The 18,700-nt window shown below is 40.1% G+C and overlaps 1 long non-coding RNA gene across 1 annotated transcript in view; it reads right to left on the reverse strand.

Annotated features, from left to right (window-relative positions):
- LOC147914287 (uncharacterized) overlaps positions 1 to 12,809 on the reverse strand; it is a 32,397-nt gene extending 19,588 nt beyond the window's left edge. The window contains exon 1 of the long non-coding RNA XR_015555522.1: positions 12,655 to 12,809. This is a non-coding gene — a long non-coding RNA (uncharacterized LOC147914287). The remainder of the gene's footprint in view (positions 1 to 12,654) is intronic.
- Between the last annotated feature and the right edge of the window lie 5,891 nt (positions 12,810 to 18,700).

The raw sequence follows: 18,700 nt of genomic DNA on the forward strand, positions 1-18,700 counted from the left end.
ACTGAAGGCAACGGCCAGCATAATTAACAATTGTCATGAAGATAATTAGTGCAATTTTAAATGCAAGTGGAAATTCTATGGAATTATTTTAGGTGGTTGGGAAACAATTATTTTTCTAGAATCACAGAAAGCTTTTTCCTAATTTTATATCCAAACACTTGTAAACAAATCTCTAAAGAAAATGAATACTTAAAAACCCCACTTAAAAGAACCCAACATACATTTCTTAAATCGTGATATTTTGACTAGGAGAATATGTTTAAAGCCCAAAGAATGGAAAATAGCATGCCTTGGTCTGAGGAATGCTAGTGTGCTTTCCACGGCAGCTTCACTTGGGCCAAGTGAGTGTAATTATTTCTGTGGAACCAGTCTTCATTGAAAGGTTTGATACTTCTCCATCGCCTCCTGGAATTGCTGAAAACGAAAATGATTCACTTGGGGACAATTACAAGCACTGCTTTTCAGAGCTTGTTATATAAAGACTGCTTGGAAGAAAGAAGGAAGTTGAAAGGATAAATCAGTAATTGGGAAAACTTCCAGAGATTTTTTTCACCATTTGTGATTCCTGAGTTATGGAATTATGGGTTAAAAAGTATGTGCTTCTGTTGCTACTGTCTATAGCAAAAGCCAAATATAAGTATAATGGTCTTAGAGACAAACTTGTGTGTGTGTGTGTGTGTGTGTGTGCAACTGTGCACATATAAACACAGACATGCACACCACCAGTATTTGTAAGAAAAAGGAAGTGAGACACACATGGTTATTCTCTTCCCCAGCTCTGATCCTGTGTGAGAAGATAGGAGATGTTTTGTCACATGTAGGGTTTGGGGAAGGAGGTTAGGGCGTTCCCTCTTCTCCCCAAAGCGAGGCAGCATCCCCATGTGCCCCAGTGATAATCATACTGACTCAGGAAAACTATTCTTGTAATACCAGGACCACACAAGTCAGGTTCAGGGTCCAGAAGTCAATTATTAGCTGGGAAAAGCCAGATTTTGAGAAAAAGAGAAAATAGTTCTGGATTTTCCTACTTTTCTCTGTGGTCAGAATCTACCGTTGGAGGAAAAGTCGTGCAGATACTTCAGCTTACACTTTGGAGTTCTTAAAACAGATCTCCACCCTTTTCTCCTTTATTCTAATATGCTTTGTGGCAAGGCAAAATTCCAGTGGTGCCATTTAAACATAAAAGCAAAGCCACAAAAATTTGCTGCCTCCATTTGAATTCCAGAACATAAAAGTGATTCTCAGTTTACCTTCAGACCTTTGTGGGATATAAACTTAGGCCTGTTTCATTCCTGGTTGTGGCCAGGTACTGGAGCTCTCTTGTCCATGGCTGGGGTGTCTCCTGTTGCTCTCCCTTTCTCTAATCACTGTTTCTGGTTGGGTGCAGTTGGAAGCATTCTAGTGGATTCTCTAGGAGTAAACTGGAGGAACATTCTAGAGCAATGGTTCTCAAACTAGAGTGCACCAGAATCACCTGGAGGGCTTGTTAAAACACAGATTCTCAGACTCCGCTCTTAGAGATTCTGATTGGCGAGGGATGGGGATTGAGAGAGGGAATGAGAATTTGCAATGCTAACAAGTTCCCAGAAGCTGCTTCTGCTGCTGCTCTGAGAAGCACACTTTGAGTAGCACTTGTCTAGAGTTGTTCACAGACACAAAGCCAGGCAACAAAAGAACTCATTGGTTCATTTATTCATTCCTCTAGCATTAGTCACACGCAGCCATGTCCCAGGCCCTCAGCCAGGCTCTGTGATGCACACCCGAATAAAGCCTAGGGAAGTACAGCAGGCACATAAGTTTAATAATATGTTATGGGTGGTATATATAGAAACAAGCACAGAAAAGAATAGGGTGCAAAGGAAGCAAGTCTATCTAGACGTGTGTGTGGGGCCAGGAGCTGAAAAATTTGAAGAGAAGACTATATTTGGGCTGCATCTTGAAAAGGGTGTCCAGACTCACCAGCAGGGCAGCACCAGGAACAGTGGCCTGCAGCTGTAGTAGAGAATACCACATGCAGATCTATAGGGATACATAGCCTGAGAAAGAGGGAGAGAAGATGGATACTAGATATGAGACTTAAATAGTCTTAGACAGTCAAGGCTTGGTTAAAACATGAACCCTAGAAGAAGCAATGGGATAGAGGACAGAAAGAATATGAGTGCTAATGAGACAGAATCACAGGAATTAAGAACAGATTGAAGGAGGGGAGTGAAGAGAGATGATCAATGGTGGAAGATCAGGATAGACGGGGGAACAAAATGAATCAAATTTGAGGTATCTGTGGGGCATAGAAGTAGATCTCTCTGTTAGGCAGTTGGACATATAAGGCCTGGAGCCTAGGAGACAGATTTGGGCTGGAAGTACTCAGCTTTGACCTATCAGCAGTTGAATTCTTAGAAACAAATGAGACTGCCCATTTGTTTATCCACTTGTTAAATGTTTACTGAGCCCTTAGTACATGTCAGGCACATATGAGGAGTATATTAGTTTTCTGTGGTAACAAATTATCACAAATTTAGCAGCTTAAAACACACGTATTTATTATTTCATAGTTCTTTTGATCAGAAGTCTGGGTTGATTGGGCTGGTTTCTCTGCTCCAGATTTCATAAGGCTGAAATCAAGGTGTCTGTGTTGGCAGGGCTGTGTTCCTTTCTGGGCCTCTGGGGATGAATCGGTTTCCAGGCTCATTCAGGTTGTTGGCAGAATCCAGTTCCTTGTGGCTGTAGGACTGAAGGTCCCATTTCCTTGTTGGCTATCAGCCAAGCTTTGGTCCCCACCTAGAGACTGCCTGCATTCTTTCTCATGCTTTCCATATGGCACCCTTCAGCAATTGTGGGTGGAGTCCCTCTCATGCTTCAAATCTCTCTGACTTATTTTGTGCCATATGTCTCTGCTCTCTTCCTCCTCTGAGGCATCTCTCAGAGAAATTTCTCTGCTTTTAAGGAGTATGTGAGTAGACGGGCCATAACTTTAATTAAACCTGCAAAGTCTCTTTTGCTATGCAAGGTAACATATTCACAGGATCCAGGGATCAAGGTGTGGGCATCTTTGAAGGCCATTCTGCCTATCACAGGGAACTAGAGATTCTGCATTTAACAGACACAATCCTTGCCTACATGGAGTTTACAGAGTAAGAGGATATTTGGATCTAAATCAAAGATTACCCAAAGAATTATATAATTATAAAATATGTTGAAATCTCTGAAGGAACACAAGAGTGTAAAAGGTATGGAGAAGAAAAATGCTGGCTGATCTAATCTGTAAAGAGAAGGAATGTTTTGTCAATAGCAGGAAACTGAGTTGAGATCTGAATGACAGATGGGAGCTGCATAGATGAAGAGGCTTGAAGGAACAGCATTTCAGAAGGAAGAAACAACATATACCAATGTGGTGAACATGGTATAAAAAACTGAAAGAAGGGCCGGCCCCGTGGCTTAGCAGTTAAGTGCGCGTGCTCCGCTACTGGCGGCCCGGGTTCGGATCCCGGGTGTGCACCAACGCACTGCTTCTCTGGCCATGCTGAGGCCGCGTCCCACATACAGCAACTAGAAGGATGTGCATCTATGACATACAACTATCTACTGGGGCTTTGGGGAAGAAAAAAAGGAGGAGGATTGGCAACAGATGTTAGCTCAGAACTGGTCTTCCTCAGCAAAAAGAGGAGGATTAGCACGGATGTTAGCTCAGGGCTGATCTTCCTCAAAAAAAAAAAAAAAAAAAAAAAAAACTGAAAGAAGTCCTGAGTGGCTGGAGAGAAGGAATAAGGGATGTGGTGTAGGAAGGGGAGGCTAGACATGTGGGAGGACATGGGAAAAGTTTTTGTTTTTATCCTAAGAGCAATGGGAAGATACTGAAAGATTTTCAACAAGGAAATGCTGTGTTCAGATTTAATTTTTTATATGATTATTTTGACTGCAGTTTGAAGCAAGTATTTTAGGTGCCAAGAGAGCTACAGTATTAGGGATATAGTTCTATGGTCCCAGAATGGGGTGATGGGAGCTTTAGACTGTGTCAAGATAGCTAAAAGAGAGAAGAGTGAGCGGATTTAAAAGGTGTTTAGGATATCTATTAGTCAGTATTCCTTGGTTACATGTAACTTGAACTCTCATATGGGTGAAAAAAGAGAGGTGGGGAGAGTATTATGAGCTCACATTTCCCCCAATTCAGGAAAACCAGGGATGGCACTGACTGAAGCCAGGGACACAAGTGCCCAGGGCCTTCTCACCATCTCTCAGCACAGTGGGTTCCTTGCCTACAAACGTAGCAGACAAACCAAGAGCAAGGATTGAGGGAGAGGTGGGGGAACATCCTCCCAGCAGTCCAAGATTCCCATCTTTACAGCCAGAGAAGAAAGAACCTTTTTTTAAATTCAATTCCATTAAAAAAAAATTCCCTGATTAGTCAAATTTCAATCACTTGTTTACCCCTAAAAAAACATTAGGGTTAGGGGTAATGTCCTTATATTGGGAGGCCCTGTTATTTTTCAGGCATATTTCTCAGCAAAAAGGGCATGCTGTTCTGAGAAAATAGACCAAGTGCTCAGTACAAAAAGCAAAGTTGATAGACACGGAACATGATAGAGAAAGGGCTGTCCAAATTAATTCCTATATCAATGGCTTGACCATCTAGATCAGTGATGGCCAAACTATGGCCCATGGGCTAAATCTATCTACTGCCTGTTTTTGTAAATAAAGTTTTATTGAAACACAACCACGCTCATTTATTTACATCTTATCTCTGGCTCCCTGGTACTATAATGGCAGAGTTGAGTAGTCATGACAGAGACTACACAGCCCACAAAGCCTGAAATATTTATTATCCAGCTCTTTATAGAAAAAGTTTGCCAACCTCTATTCTAGATGGATAGATCAGATGGATAGATGCTTTCAAAAGAAAGATCTAGTTTGGAAGGAACACACATTTGGCTTTGGACATGTTGAATTTAAGTGCTTTTGAGATACCCAAATTGGAACAGCAAATACACGTTTGGATATTTGAAGTTCAGTCTTTTTTAAAAAATGGCTCAGCAAGAAATTTAATAATTTCCCATACTCCTTGGAATAGACTTATTGTTTTGTAGCCATGGTAACAAATTACCATTACAACCAGTTTTAAGTCAGCTTCATCAATCAATGATAACGTGCTCAGAGAACAGGTTTTTGAAAGCCAGCCAATAAGCAATAGTGCCCCTTTTTTGCAAGACAGCCAGTTGGCAATATCTTCACTCCAGTGAACATACTGGAAAATCAACCAATTTGCAGCAGTCTTACCCAAGCAACCATGCTTCTATAGCTGATGTCAACCTACTCTCTGAACTGTAAACTTCCTAAAGTCCAATATAAAATCAGTAGTCTGCTTTGTCTGGAGAGACTATGTATAGAAATCATAACTCTCCATTACTTAAGTGAGTAATACGTTCAGCTTTGTATTTCAGTTAATCAATGGTGGTTTCTTCCTTCAACTTAGCCTGAGATTTTAAAAAAGTAAATGTCTTAAGTGCATAGATAGCTGTGGCCATGGGAAAAGAAGTGACTGTTTAGGGAGAGCATACTAGGTGAGAAGTCGAGAGGGACTAGGATGAAGTAATATGAACTCAAACATTTAAAGAATATGTAGAGGAGAAGATTACAAAGGAGACAATGAAGGGTGGGCCACGGAGATAGGAGGAAAATCAAGAATATACTTTGCCACAAAACTGAGCCAGAAACTGTTTTAAAGTTAAAGAGTCAAGAGAGTCAAATGTCACTGAGAACCTACCTAAGATAGGAACTGAAATTTGTCTGCTGGGTCTGGTGACAGGAAGGTCATTGTTACTTTTGTGAGATCTGCTCGTTTGCACCAATGACTGAAATTAAGGCTGGGTGTTAAGATGTGAGTGGAGGTGAGGAAACAGGAACAAAATGTGTAAACAATTCTGTAGTAGATACAGAAAAAATGGTTTGGCATCATTTTGTTTTATTTTTTAAGATGGGAAAGCCTTGACCATGTTAACATGCTGATGTCAAAAATTCAATACAGCGGGCTGGCCCAGTGGCGCAAGTGCACGCTCTGCTTTGGCGGCCTGGGGTTCACAGGTTCAGATCCCGGGCACGCTGACGCACCACTTGTCAAGTCATGCTGTGGCAGTGTCCCATATAAAGTAGAGGAAGATGGGCACGGATGTTAGCCCAGGGCCAATCTTCCTCAGCTAAAAAGAGGAGGATTGGCATCAGATGTTAGCTCAGGGCTGGTCTTCCTCACAAAAAAGAAAAAGATTCAATACAGAGGTTGAAGATGTAGGAGAGAAAAGACATAATCAATAGTATGGTAACTGAGACAGTGAGAGGGGAAGATACCTGGGTGGCAGTGAAGGAACTGGGTTTAGATAAGAACATGGGTACCTATAACAAAACATAACAAAAAGATGGAAACAAGAATGGGTAGAGACGTATTTGGGGTTATAGGACGTGTAGCATAAAGTTCAAGAGTACCCATTTGATTGTTTCTTTTGTCTTTTTGGAGGAGGAAAGAAAATTTTCTTTTGAATATGAGAAACAAAAGGGAAGAGGTTGGTTGGAGCCTGAGGACAGTGAGGACATTTACAGAAGGAAGAGAGGGCGAGCCAAGAATAGGATATTAATAAAACCATATTTTAAGAGGTGGGCAGTAGAAGAGGAATCAGCAAATTAGACTGAGAATGAATGAAGAAAAAGGAAAGAGGAGAAATCAGGAGAGTTGTTTAGTAGAAACCGAGAGAGGAAAGTTTTATGAAAAGAGTAGGCTCTAGTTACAATGGACAAAAGAGAAAAAAACTGAAAACAGTCTATTAGATTTAGGAAAACTAGATGTCATTGCTTTTATCATGGAGAGTGGACCAGAAATCTGATTATACAGGTTAAAAGGTGAATTGGGAGATTTCTGATTAAATATGGTAGATGGAACATAATATATTTATTTCTGCTTTAATATGTGAGAGCAAAGAATTTACTCTAAATTATATTTAGTATAAGGAAAAGTAGTTAAAAATCGTATACTACATGAGTACGGAACAGGAGAAGACACAACAGATGACAGTTGTCAACAACTTTATGGAAGATAAAAAGCAAATGGAAGAGTCAGCGAGATGAGAAAAGTAAACAGCAACTACCGGCCAGCGCCAGAGAGAAAAAAGTCATTTCCATACTGCTATTGTCTGAATGCTTGTGGTCCCCCAATATTCATCTGCTGAAATCCTAATGGCTCAATGTGATGGTATTAGGAGGTGAGGCATTGGGGAGGTGCTTAGGTGATGAGGGTAGAGCCTCATGAATGGGATTAGTGCTCTTATAAAAGAAGCACCTGAGAGTTCCCTAGCCCCTTCCACCATATGAGGATACAATAAGAAATCTGCAACCTGGCAGCATAATCTTGGACTTCCAGTCTCCAGAACTGTGAGAAATAAATTTCTGTTGTTTATAAGCTACTGTGGTATTGTGTGATAGCAGCTCGAATGGACTAAGAGAAATGCAGAACTATGAAAAGGCTCAGAAATTGGAATCAACAGGTCATGATATGGGCAAAAAGCCACATATTTGTGAAACAGCTGAATCAAGTAAGGTCATTATACTAAGTGATGATATCTCTGAGCCCCCTGACTACTTATGTGTCCTAGAATGCTAGAACCTAGACATATACACAAGTTGGAGTTTGAAGGATTCTGTTTCTATAAAATGTCAGATATTGGCATCTGAACCTCATCTTCACCCCAAATGGACAGGTCCCTACCCATTCAATAACCAGTTGACAGAAGTCTGTTCACGCCACAGACTTTCCAATGAGCTGATGGGGGATTCATTCCTAAATGCAAATAAACAAGAAAAGACCACCAGTCACTTAAGAAAAGTCACTAAAACAGCAGAGAGAGGCCAACACAAAGAGGAAAAATCAAACAGAGACTGGAAGGGGCAACCCTCCCCATTTCCATAGACAACACTACCACCACGAGAAATAATATTTTAAGAGATGTGAGCAGAGGTGACGAAAAGGGAACAAATATGTAAATAGACATAGATAGAGATTATGGTCAAAAAATAAGAATAGGGATAGGATGGGAGGCTAAGCGGGAGCACAGTTTGGAATGAGTACTTGAAGAAATAGATAAAAGTGTCTGAGAATAAGGACTCAAGGGTGGGGGTGTGAAACAAGACAATGCTGTTTTCCATTATTATCCATGTATACTATTCGACTTAAATTTTTGTGCATGTATTAATTTGATAAGAATAGGAAATATTAAAAATAAGCAAAATTGACATAGGATGTGTGGAGAAAGAATATAAATAATCTTTTCAAGGATCTTTTCTCTAAAGGATAAAAACGACAGGACTACAGTAGTAAGAAACGTGCAGGATCATGGAAGGTTCTCTATTTTATTATTTTAAAGTGGGACAAAAGTGAATGTACTTATAGGTTAGGAGGAAGAAGGAGAAGGAGAAAGAGGATCAAAACACAGATAGCAGAGCAAGGTGATGGAGACAGTGTGAGGAGTTAACAGGAGCCATAGCACAGGTTAAAGGCTGAGCTTCGGGACAAGCTATTCTCTCTTCTGAACTGAAAGAGTGCAGCACTGATGGAGTTTATGCCTGATGGCTCTCATCTTAGGAAAGGAAAAACACGGTCACCTGCAGCAAGTGACATCAGTGGAGGGCAAGTGGGTAGGTGAGAATGGGAAGAGCGCTAACTATTTGGAATATCCTTGTGGGTAACTGAGGAAGCGAGCAAGGTAGGGGTGTATAAAAGAACTTTCAAACCAAAATGAAGGCTCATTGGAGATTGGACACCATAATTTGGTAGTAACAGAGGTCTATACAACTGAATGATTTTTTGGGGGGTATTTCTCAGCTACTGTTTTAGGAAGGGTAAATGGATGGATGGATTGATACTGATTTGCAAGACCATGAGAATGTTGAGGGGACCAAAATGTGAGTGAAACACAAATGTTTCACTGTGGAGAGGTGGGCTACAGAAGGAAGGAAATGGTGGACTTAAAGAAATACAAGGACTTAAACAGTTAGAAGTCTTAGGATATCCAGAAAGCCTGCATATAGGGAACCAGGGAAGGAGAAATATGTGGGGGTAATTATGCTCAGAAATTGAAATATTGGAGCTTAAGTTTTCCTGACCCATGCCACAGTCCTGAGTGTGATCCTAGTAGAGGGCAGCTCAAGGGGTGGGATAAAGATTGTCAGAGTGTAAGAAAACAAAAATCTCTCTACATGGGTGATGAGCACAACCAGGATGATGGCTGATCATTGAGGGGTAGAAAGGAAGACAGTAAAGCAGATATCAAAGCTTGAGGAATGATGGGGTAGTTTAGCTACATGGGGGGACCACAGAAGAGGGAGGCTGCCTAGAGGTAGAGGCATGAGGATCTTCTATCAGTACTAAAAGGCACTAATGTCTTTCTAAACATTTCTAAATCTTCCCATCTCTTTACTCTGGTGAATGTGGTTACCCAGCCAGACCAGCCAAAGAATCCAGTGCCACTATAAAAGAAAGTTGAATGAGATTAAGAATTGCTGCCAAAGCAAACTATCACGAGAAAAACGCTGGAGGTGGTGCAATAGAAGAGGATCCAAGTCAGCCATAAAAATGTACCTGCCCAAATGCTTAGGGCAAGACAAAATCAGGATGGGCCTAACAGAAGGCAATCAGGATACCAGGGCCAAATCAAAAAGAATAGTTCCTTTTAATTCCAATTTTTATATACACATATTTTTTGGAAATATGAAAGCTCTCAATTGAATTGGCAGCATACGGTGATCTTAACGGCATGATAAATAGAAAGATGCAGAGGGGCAAGAGTGGATGGTCAGGAGCCGATTGTGGACAGTGTGGAAGGGACCAGTGCAAAGCCTGCCCCAGAATGACTAGCCCACTGACGCTAGGGAGAAGACCATTGGGGGTGTATGACACTGGCTGTTGAGGGCTGTTTTGCATTTGCCTATGAGCCCAGCATGGAAGCCTTTGCAATACATGGTAAGGTTATTCTCAGAATGTATTTCCTGCCTTCTCTAATATCAGATGTTGAATGTTTTCCAGCTCCTGTCGTGTGTCACACCAGGGCACCATGAAGACTCCTCTTGTTTATTATTTCCCTCCTCTATCTTCCTGCTTCTTGTTTCCCCTTCTATAAGAGCAGGCTCTTTCTTAGCAATTTTTATCTCTGAGTTTGGAGCCCCTCCCCATTTCCTCTGCCTCTTTACTCCCCATATGTGCTTTGATTTATTAACAAATCTACAGGGAGCCTTGGAACTAAGAAAACTAAAAAATAATTGCTACATTCCTCCAATCTTCCTGAGGCCACAGGCTTTAGGCATCAACTGCCTAAATATTCACAGAAAGTTATTTTAGGGAGTGAATTTGGGGCCATTGTGAAATTCCAGTGGCTTGAGTTTCCTCACAGCTTTCTGATATTCTAGCTTTTTAGACAGGATTGTCTAAAGCTGCATAGTTTAAGGGTCTCCGAGTTATAATTATAATCATGGGTCTACCTCTAACGCTGATGTTGGAGCAAGACCCTGAACCTCTCTGCTATATAAAATAGGGAGCACAAAAATAGCCATCCTCGAAGAGATGTGCTCACTAAAAGCTAATAAATACTGCCACGAAACAGGAGGATTTGGGTGCAGGAATGGGGTGCCCAAGAAACACTAAATGAAATGATGTAGTGAACAGTCCAAGAATTGAGAACTCAGAGCAGTATGCCAGCTGAAAATATTAATGTCCATCATTAATACAGAGTCAGGGCTTCTAAGAGGCAAAATTCTGCCACAGGAACACAGTACAACCATCGTCTTCCACCTTCCCTCCATTTGCAATTTCTTTCCCGACCACCAGGGCGGCAATGCCCTTTTTATTCCTACTAATTACCTGGACCTGTCCATCTCTATACTACCCACCCCAGCAGCAATCTTCACAGTGTTCTACCACTTTGCCCTAATTCCTTCTCCCCAAATTTGATCTGGCCTATGTGCAAACCTCCAGGATTTAGCTGTCCACTGAACGACAGTAGATAGCAAGGGGATTAATAAGGGCTATAATCCTAGCTAAGCGTTTTGTTAGATCTAAGTAGCAATGCCTCAACTCAGTACAAATATACAGACTCTCCATAAATTGCCCTGAAGTGTTCACTAATCCTGAAAATTTCAAGCAAAGTAACTATCTCACTGTGTAGGGAAGAGATTTTAGATTATTTGGGGTTCTCAGCATACTTAAATTGGCATTATAAAAGCAGTTGTTAATTCCACCTACACCCTTGAAGGAGGGCCATCCATTAATAAGAGAAATAAATATCTAACGGCAAAGTTTCTACCTCACTTCAAGAGAACACACCGATTACTAAGACAACTTTATCCCCCATATCCAACCGAGCAAGAAGAACCTCTTTGATCCTGACACAACTCCTTATTATTTTAGGTAATTCAGATAAAGTCAACTTTCAACAACTCACAGATGGATTATCTGCAGATCTGGTTCTTACCTTCTTATGTTGACATTGTCATTCATTTTGTCTATTTAAGTGCCCTAAAAGCATTACTGCTGCTTCTGTTTACTCTTATTCCCTGCATGCAATGATAATAATTCCTAATATTTGTTTCTTATTTTATGATTTTTGAAACATCTTCACATGTATTATCTTATTTTATGTAGCTTCTAATTAATCCAAAGTTGGAAGGAAAGTCTTTGAAATAATAATATTTTGTCATCAAATTTTTTTCTTAGAAAGGTAACATGTTGAAAGTTGATTAAGAAACCAAACCAAATATATATGAGATCACGCTGGTATTTTGCACAGGTCTGAGTGTTGCCAGTGACTATCCTAACATCAAATGAGGAAGAGGGAGGAAATAAGCAGATAAAAACTCACCAACCTCCAGTTCCTCACAGCACTGTTCTATTGTTTGACTCAGATCCTAGAACATCTCCCATGTTCAAAGGCAAGGTCAAAGTCAGAGTGAAAAATGGGTTTTGGTCCTTATATTTATGGTCAATTGATTTTCAACAAAAGTAACAAAGCACATCAACAGGGACAGGACAGTCTTTTCAACAAATGGTGCTGGGACAACTGGATATCCACATGCCAAAAGATGAACTTAGACCCTTACCTCACACTGTATACAAAAATTACCTCAAAATGGATCAGAGACCTGAATGTTTGAGCTAAAACTACAAAACTTTTAGAAGAAAACATAGGAGAAGATACTCAAGACCTTAGGTTAGATAAAGACTTCTTAGATATGACAATAAAAGCAGGATACATTTAAAAAGATTTAATAAATTGGACTTCACCAAAATTCAAAACTTTTGCACATCAAAAGATACCATTAATAAAATAAAAAGACAAGCCATAGACTGGGAAAAATATTTGTAAATCATATATGCAATAAAAAAACTTATACTCAGAATATGCAAAGAACTCTTACAGATTAAATATAAGGCAAACAACCCAATTTAAAATGGGCAAAGGATTTGAACAGACATTTCACCAAAGATATACAAATGGCTAATAGCACATGAACAGATACTTAGCATCATTAGTCATTAGGGAAACACAAACTCAAACCATAATGAGATGCCATTTCACATCCACTAGAATGGCTATGATTTAAAAAAATAGGGCCGGCCCCATGGCTTACCGGTTAAGTGCGCACGCTCCGCTGCTGGCGGCCCGGGTTTGGATCCCGGGCGCGCACCAACGCACCGCTTCTCTGCCCATGCTGAGGCTGCATCCCACATACAGCAACTAGAAGGATGTGCAGCTATGACATACAACTATCTACTGGGGCTTTGGGGGGAAAAAATAAATAAAATAAAAATTATAAAATAAATAAATAAATAATAATAACAAATGTTGTTGAGTATGTAGAGAAACACAAGCTTTATATATTACTGAAGGGAACATAAAATAAAATGGAACAGCCTCTTTGGAACACAGTTTGGCAGTTTCTTAAAAGTGAAACTTTAATTTACTGCATGGCCCAGTAATTCCATCCCTAGGTATCCACCCAAGAGAATTAAAAACATGTGTCCACACAAAGACTTGCAATCCAATGTTCATAAAAGGATTATCATAACAGACAGAGTGGAATCACATCTATTGTCCACCAACTGGTGAATGGATTAAATGATATGTGGTATATCCGTACAATGGAATACTATTCAGCAATAAAAAGGAATGGAGTTCTAATAAATTCTACTACATGGATAAACTTCAAAAACATTATACTGAGTGAAAGAAAACAGATGCAAAAGACCAAATATTGTATGATTCCATTCATATGAAATGCTGAAAATAGATAAATCTATAAATTACCTGGGGCTAAGACAGAGGGAGGGGTTGAGGAGTGGGATGGGGATTAACTGTACATAACTGTACATAAATATGAGGGATCTTATCAGGGTGATAAAAATGTTATAAAAATAGATTATGATGATTGCTGCAAAATGCAGTAAATTTACTGAAAATCATAATATACATGAATTTTATGGTATAAATTATATCTCAATAAAGTTGGTTAAAAATGCATTAGGAGTTATAATCAAATCTCCAATTTCAATCTTGACTCAAGAGAATACCCATATGCAAAATCTCAAATTCTAGATTATCCAAGGAGATTTCTCATTGCATTTTTCTTTAATGAATGTTTTCCGACTTAAAATTGAATCTGAATTTGCCCTAGATTCAGTTAAGTCACTTTCAACAAAATTATGATGGAAGGAAAACATCATTCAAGAGGATCTTGGAATTAACCCTGTTCCCTGTATCCTTCTCTGTCTTGCCTCCTCAATGGTTCTCTGCTCTCAAGTACTGTATAGAGAGAGCGTGGTTTCTTGAACACAGCAGACAAAGAGGATCTATTAACTTGCAAACTTTCTTTGAGCCAGAGACAGATGTCTGTGGTTCAAAGTTTAAGCAATGTGACATGCTCAAAGTTTCACAGGGCTGGGAGATCTTTATTTTACTTTTAGTTTTCTCATGTACCTTGGGGCCATGACACAACTCACCTAAAGTAGTTTTCCTTAGACTTTTATTTAATAATACACTCCTCATCTGTAAACTAGAATAGATCAATTCTTCTCTAGGCAGGTATAGATTTATTGCTTGAGGTATAAAACTGTGTTCTAAGAACTGTCGATAGAGGGAATAAATTAGGTTGTATATATATTATAATAAATTAGGTTTGATATATATATACCCACACACATTACACACACTACTATTTCTTAAAAGTCTGTGGATGTTTTTGTGATTAATAAAATACAAGGTTATTAAAATGTTATTGAATTCATTGTAGATTTATACTTTTTATTTTTTCAATTACCAGATTTATTTTTGTGTGTTTTTTGGTCATATATATACTTATTCTGATACCCCCAAAGTTGGAACCACTAAACTAAATATTTCTAAAGTCACTTTTATCTCTAATTCATAGGCTTCTCTGATATATACAAGTTGGCCCAAATAAAGGTGATGTGGTATTAACAAAACTTACAATTAAGTATAGAGTTACAAGTGTTTCAATGAATGTGACATTATGCCAGTTGAGAAGTTTATAATTTGAATTTCTTTCATTACTAGACAGATAATGAAATATTTATAATATTTAGTTAGGATATCCAAACCAAGTGGCAATCGGCTGGCTAGAACACTAAAATTTTAACTTGGAAATAAAGGGAATGTTCTAATCAGTATGGCAGGCAGAATTCTTCCAAGATCCCCACCCCCTGGGGGTATATGCTCTGTGTAATCCCCTCCCCTTGAGTATGGGCGGGACCCGTGAATATGATAGCATACCACCCTGTGATTAATTACGGTATCTGGCAAAAGCGGAGGAATTTTGTAGATAGAATTAAGGTTTCTAATTATTTCACTCTAAATTAACCATAAGGGAGATTATTCTGGTTGGACCTGACCTAATCAGGTAAGTCCCTTAAAAGAAGCGGTCAAAAAAGGAAAAAGTCAGCAGAGACACTCTGCTATTGGCTTTGAAGACACAAATGACCATATTATGGAGAGGATCACCTGGCAGGGAAAAGTGGGAGCCCTCTAGGAGCTGAAGGCCTTGACTCTACAACTGTAAGAAGTGAATTTGGCCAACAACCCACGAACTTGAAAGAGGACCTTAGATGAAATTGCAGCCCTCTCTGACACCTTGATTTTTGCCAGGTGAGAAGCTGAGCAGAGGACCCAGTTAACCCACGTCTGGACTCCTGACCCACGGAAACTAAGATAATATATTCATGTTGTTTTAAGCCAATAAATCTGTGGCAATTTGTTACAGAGCAATAGAAAATGACTACAGTCAGATTTGGCAGAACAAAACAAACACCAGTGTTCCTGAAGGAAGCCCAGCCTGATTCTACTCCTCTCCAACCTACTTGTTCACTGTTCAAGGTCAGAAGTCCTTGACCAAGGACTCACACCGAAGTACCTTCAATGGCCAACCATGGTGTTGACTGAATAAGGCCTCGGTTCTCAATGTTGCAGCGCTTAGTGAATGACACATGGGAGGGGGTGGGGGGTCGGCTCGGAGACTGGAGATAAAAGGTATTTCCACCTCCCTGTGACAGAGACTCTCAGAAGCGGGTAGCAGAACTCTATCTGCCTGTGCTCACCTGGAACTTCCCCAAAAAACTCCCTTTACACAACTGCCCAGTGGAAAGAATATCCTTTTGCCTTACAGTAGCATAGCTTAAAAGAGTAAATTTGGGGCTTATTCCTGGAAGGGTTGATTTCTCTACGTTGACTTGGTGACTACTCAAAAGAGTAGCAGCTGGCAACTTTAAATAACTAAAAACAAAACAAAATAAAATTTCTGCTTGACCAGACATCCTGATTCTATGATACTATCTCTGCCTCCTCGGCCTCACTCCATGCTTTGTTCCCTAAAGGTCATGGGTAATGCTTATCCCAGTAGCTTTAAAGAAACTCAGCCCAACTACAAGCTTCTGACCCATCACCTACTCCAGAGAGCCACCCCCTCCTGTCCATTCCCTGGGTCTCTTAGGAGTCCACAGCCACACTGGCTGGAGCAGCCTTGCAGAGATGACAGCTCTCGTCCTGAAGGATGGATGCAGTGTCCTGGCTGCTGGCCCATTTCAGCATAATTATCCCGCCTGGGTTTTTGCCCATCATATTATAATGAATTGCTTTGGAGGAAAAGATCAAACAGCAGGGAAAGCCTCAAGAGAAAGAACACATCTGTTAAGAACTCCCACCGAAAATGTTATAAAGCATTTTTGTTTACTAAATCTTTCAAGTCTGAAACTGGTTCAAGGGCAACTTAGCTGCCTTGTTTTAAGAGATTCAGAGAGAGAAAGGGAGAGAGAGATTGGAAAACAGACCTAACAAGCCACCAAAACTAATTGAAAAATAATACACACACACATACCCAGAAAGCCATTTGGAATTATAGGTGCTTTTGTGCACCAAAAATATCTAAAACGTTTATAAATATTATAAATACATATCTTTAAGATATGTATTGTGTATGCCTTTAAGACAAAAAGATTTCAATAATGCGTAGAAGTGCTTTATCCACAAACACACATGATCCCAATTCGGGATTGTTTCTAATGATTTTAATTCTTGGCTCTGTACCTGATTGCAATAGATTCAAATGAACAAAGCTAAAAATTTGTTTTTGGTGTATGTTCTCAAAATTCTCTCTGCCTCCTAGCAAATACTCTATAAGTTTTAGCAATTACTAGACATTTGTGTCATCCATTGTGATCCTATGTACATTAGAAAAAGGAGGGAAAAAAGCCTATAATTTCACAAGGTTTGGGGTCACAGATTGGGCACCCGCTTCATTATACTACATATTAATGCTGAATTTTATTCCTTTAAATGATTCTGATTGTACTTACAGTATGATAGAGTTGTCTCTTCTGTGACTATTCTTTTGTGTGTGTGTGTGAGGAAGATTAGCCCTGAGCTAACATCCAATGCCATTCCTCCTCTTTCTGCTGAGAAAGATTGGCCCTGGGCTAACATCCATGCCCATCTTCCTCTATTTTATATGGGACACCGCCACAGCATGGCCTGGGATCCCAACCGGCGAACCCCAGGCCACCGAAGCAGAGCGCACATGCTTAACTGCCATGTCACCAGGCTGGCCCCTATTCTGCAGCACAAATAATACTTATTAAGGACGACTAAACGCATAGTTGTTGAATTGTGAAATCAGACTGAAATTTGTAGAAATTAGAGCAACTACTCCACGAATTCATAACCAAGGATTCATAACATGGCTCCTAAACATGTTCCCGAGCAGCCACAACTGTGCTTTCCTTTCTTTCCTCCCTCATCTTGCTCTTCCTCCTGCCCCCTTCCTCTCTCTGCAAAGAAGACAAATAGTTGCATAGACCCCACAAAAGCCTAGGAAACTGGGCAAAGAGCAACAGGCTTGGAGCAGGAAGCGGGGAGCCCCCTGTCAGAATTGCAAATAGGTCTTTCTAGGGTTTGCACAGAAAGTCCTCTGAATGAGCTTGCTGCACCCTGTCCCTTACCTTCTCACAGATTGTTAATACAGGAAGGAGAACAAGTACACACGGAAGAGTTTAGAAGGGAGGACTCTGGGGAATTCACTAAAAATTAGTGGACTTTCATTTGGTGGAATATAGTCTATTCTTAACTGCACCAATGCTGAAGGCAGTGAGCAGCTGATCCAAGGCCTAGATAAGGTTTCCTTGTAGCCGCAAATATGGAGCCCAGCTGCCCTTATCAAAGCCATTCCCCTCTCTCTTAGCTGCTGATTGTGGCTTCAACTTTTCTCTCCACCAGCAATCACAGGCCAAGCTTCCACCAGGAGCAAAGGTCAGGAGGTGGCTTCTCTGCACAGCAGAGGAGGAAGGAGGAGGCATAGGAAGGAAAGGCATGATGTTTGGCATTTCTCAGGGCCAGGGTGCCTGAGTCTCATGATGTTGGCCTATTTTCCCTGAGGCCCAGGCTTTGTGGACCTGGGCTTATTTTCGTGTCAGTTTTTGAGCAGGATTGAGTGGGTGGTGATCAACAGCATTATCTGGAAACTGCCTGGGGCTGAACTATAGGGTGGAAGCCTCCCCCATCACACCATCCAGAAGCCTCCCTTCCCTAAACCCTGGACCTCCTCACCCCAACCTTTGGTCTGAGAATTCAGCTGCTCTTTGTAATTCAAAAAACTCACAAAGCTGGCACTCTACTAGGCTAGATTTTTACTTTCAAGAAGGATTCTACAGGCAAGTGTTTTAACCTAAAGCAATAATTCTCTCCAGGTCCCAAGTTAGAGACTGTGGTATCTTATAGGAGGAGAAAACCATGTGAGGAGGGAAGCACGAGATGCTTATTATCTCCTTTCACATCACCAAGGATACATGTTTTCTCCCTAAATAAGAGTCTTATTTCAATAACAAACTTGTCATTACTAAGCCACTTTCCAAAATCATACAACCCTTACTAGCCATTTTAAGTATTTTTTTCTTTTTTAATACTCAGAGAGTTGTCATGGTACAGACCCACAGGATACGGGAATGCCTTTATTTTACAAAAGAATAAACTGAGGCTGGAAACACAACTATGCAAAACTCAAACTAAGTTACTTAAAATTAAAATATGTTTGTATGTATCTTTCTAATAAGAAGTACAGAGCTACTAAAATTTGGTGGGAAATTATAGAGAAAATTTTTAAAAATTAACCATAA

Source organism: Ceratotherium simum, chromosome 21 (assembly GCF_057802395.1).
Source record: "Ceratotherium simum simum isolate JZ-2026a chromosome 21, ASM5780239v1, whole genome shotgun sequence".
Taxonomy (NCBI): Eukaryota; Metazoa; Chordata; class Mammalia; order Perissodactyla; family Rhinocerotidae; genus Ceratotherium; species Ceratotherium simum.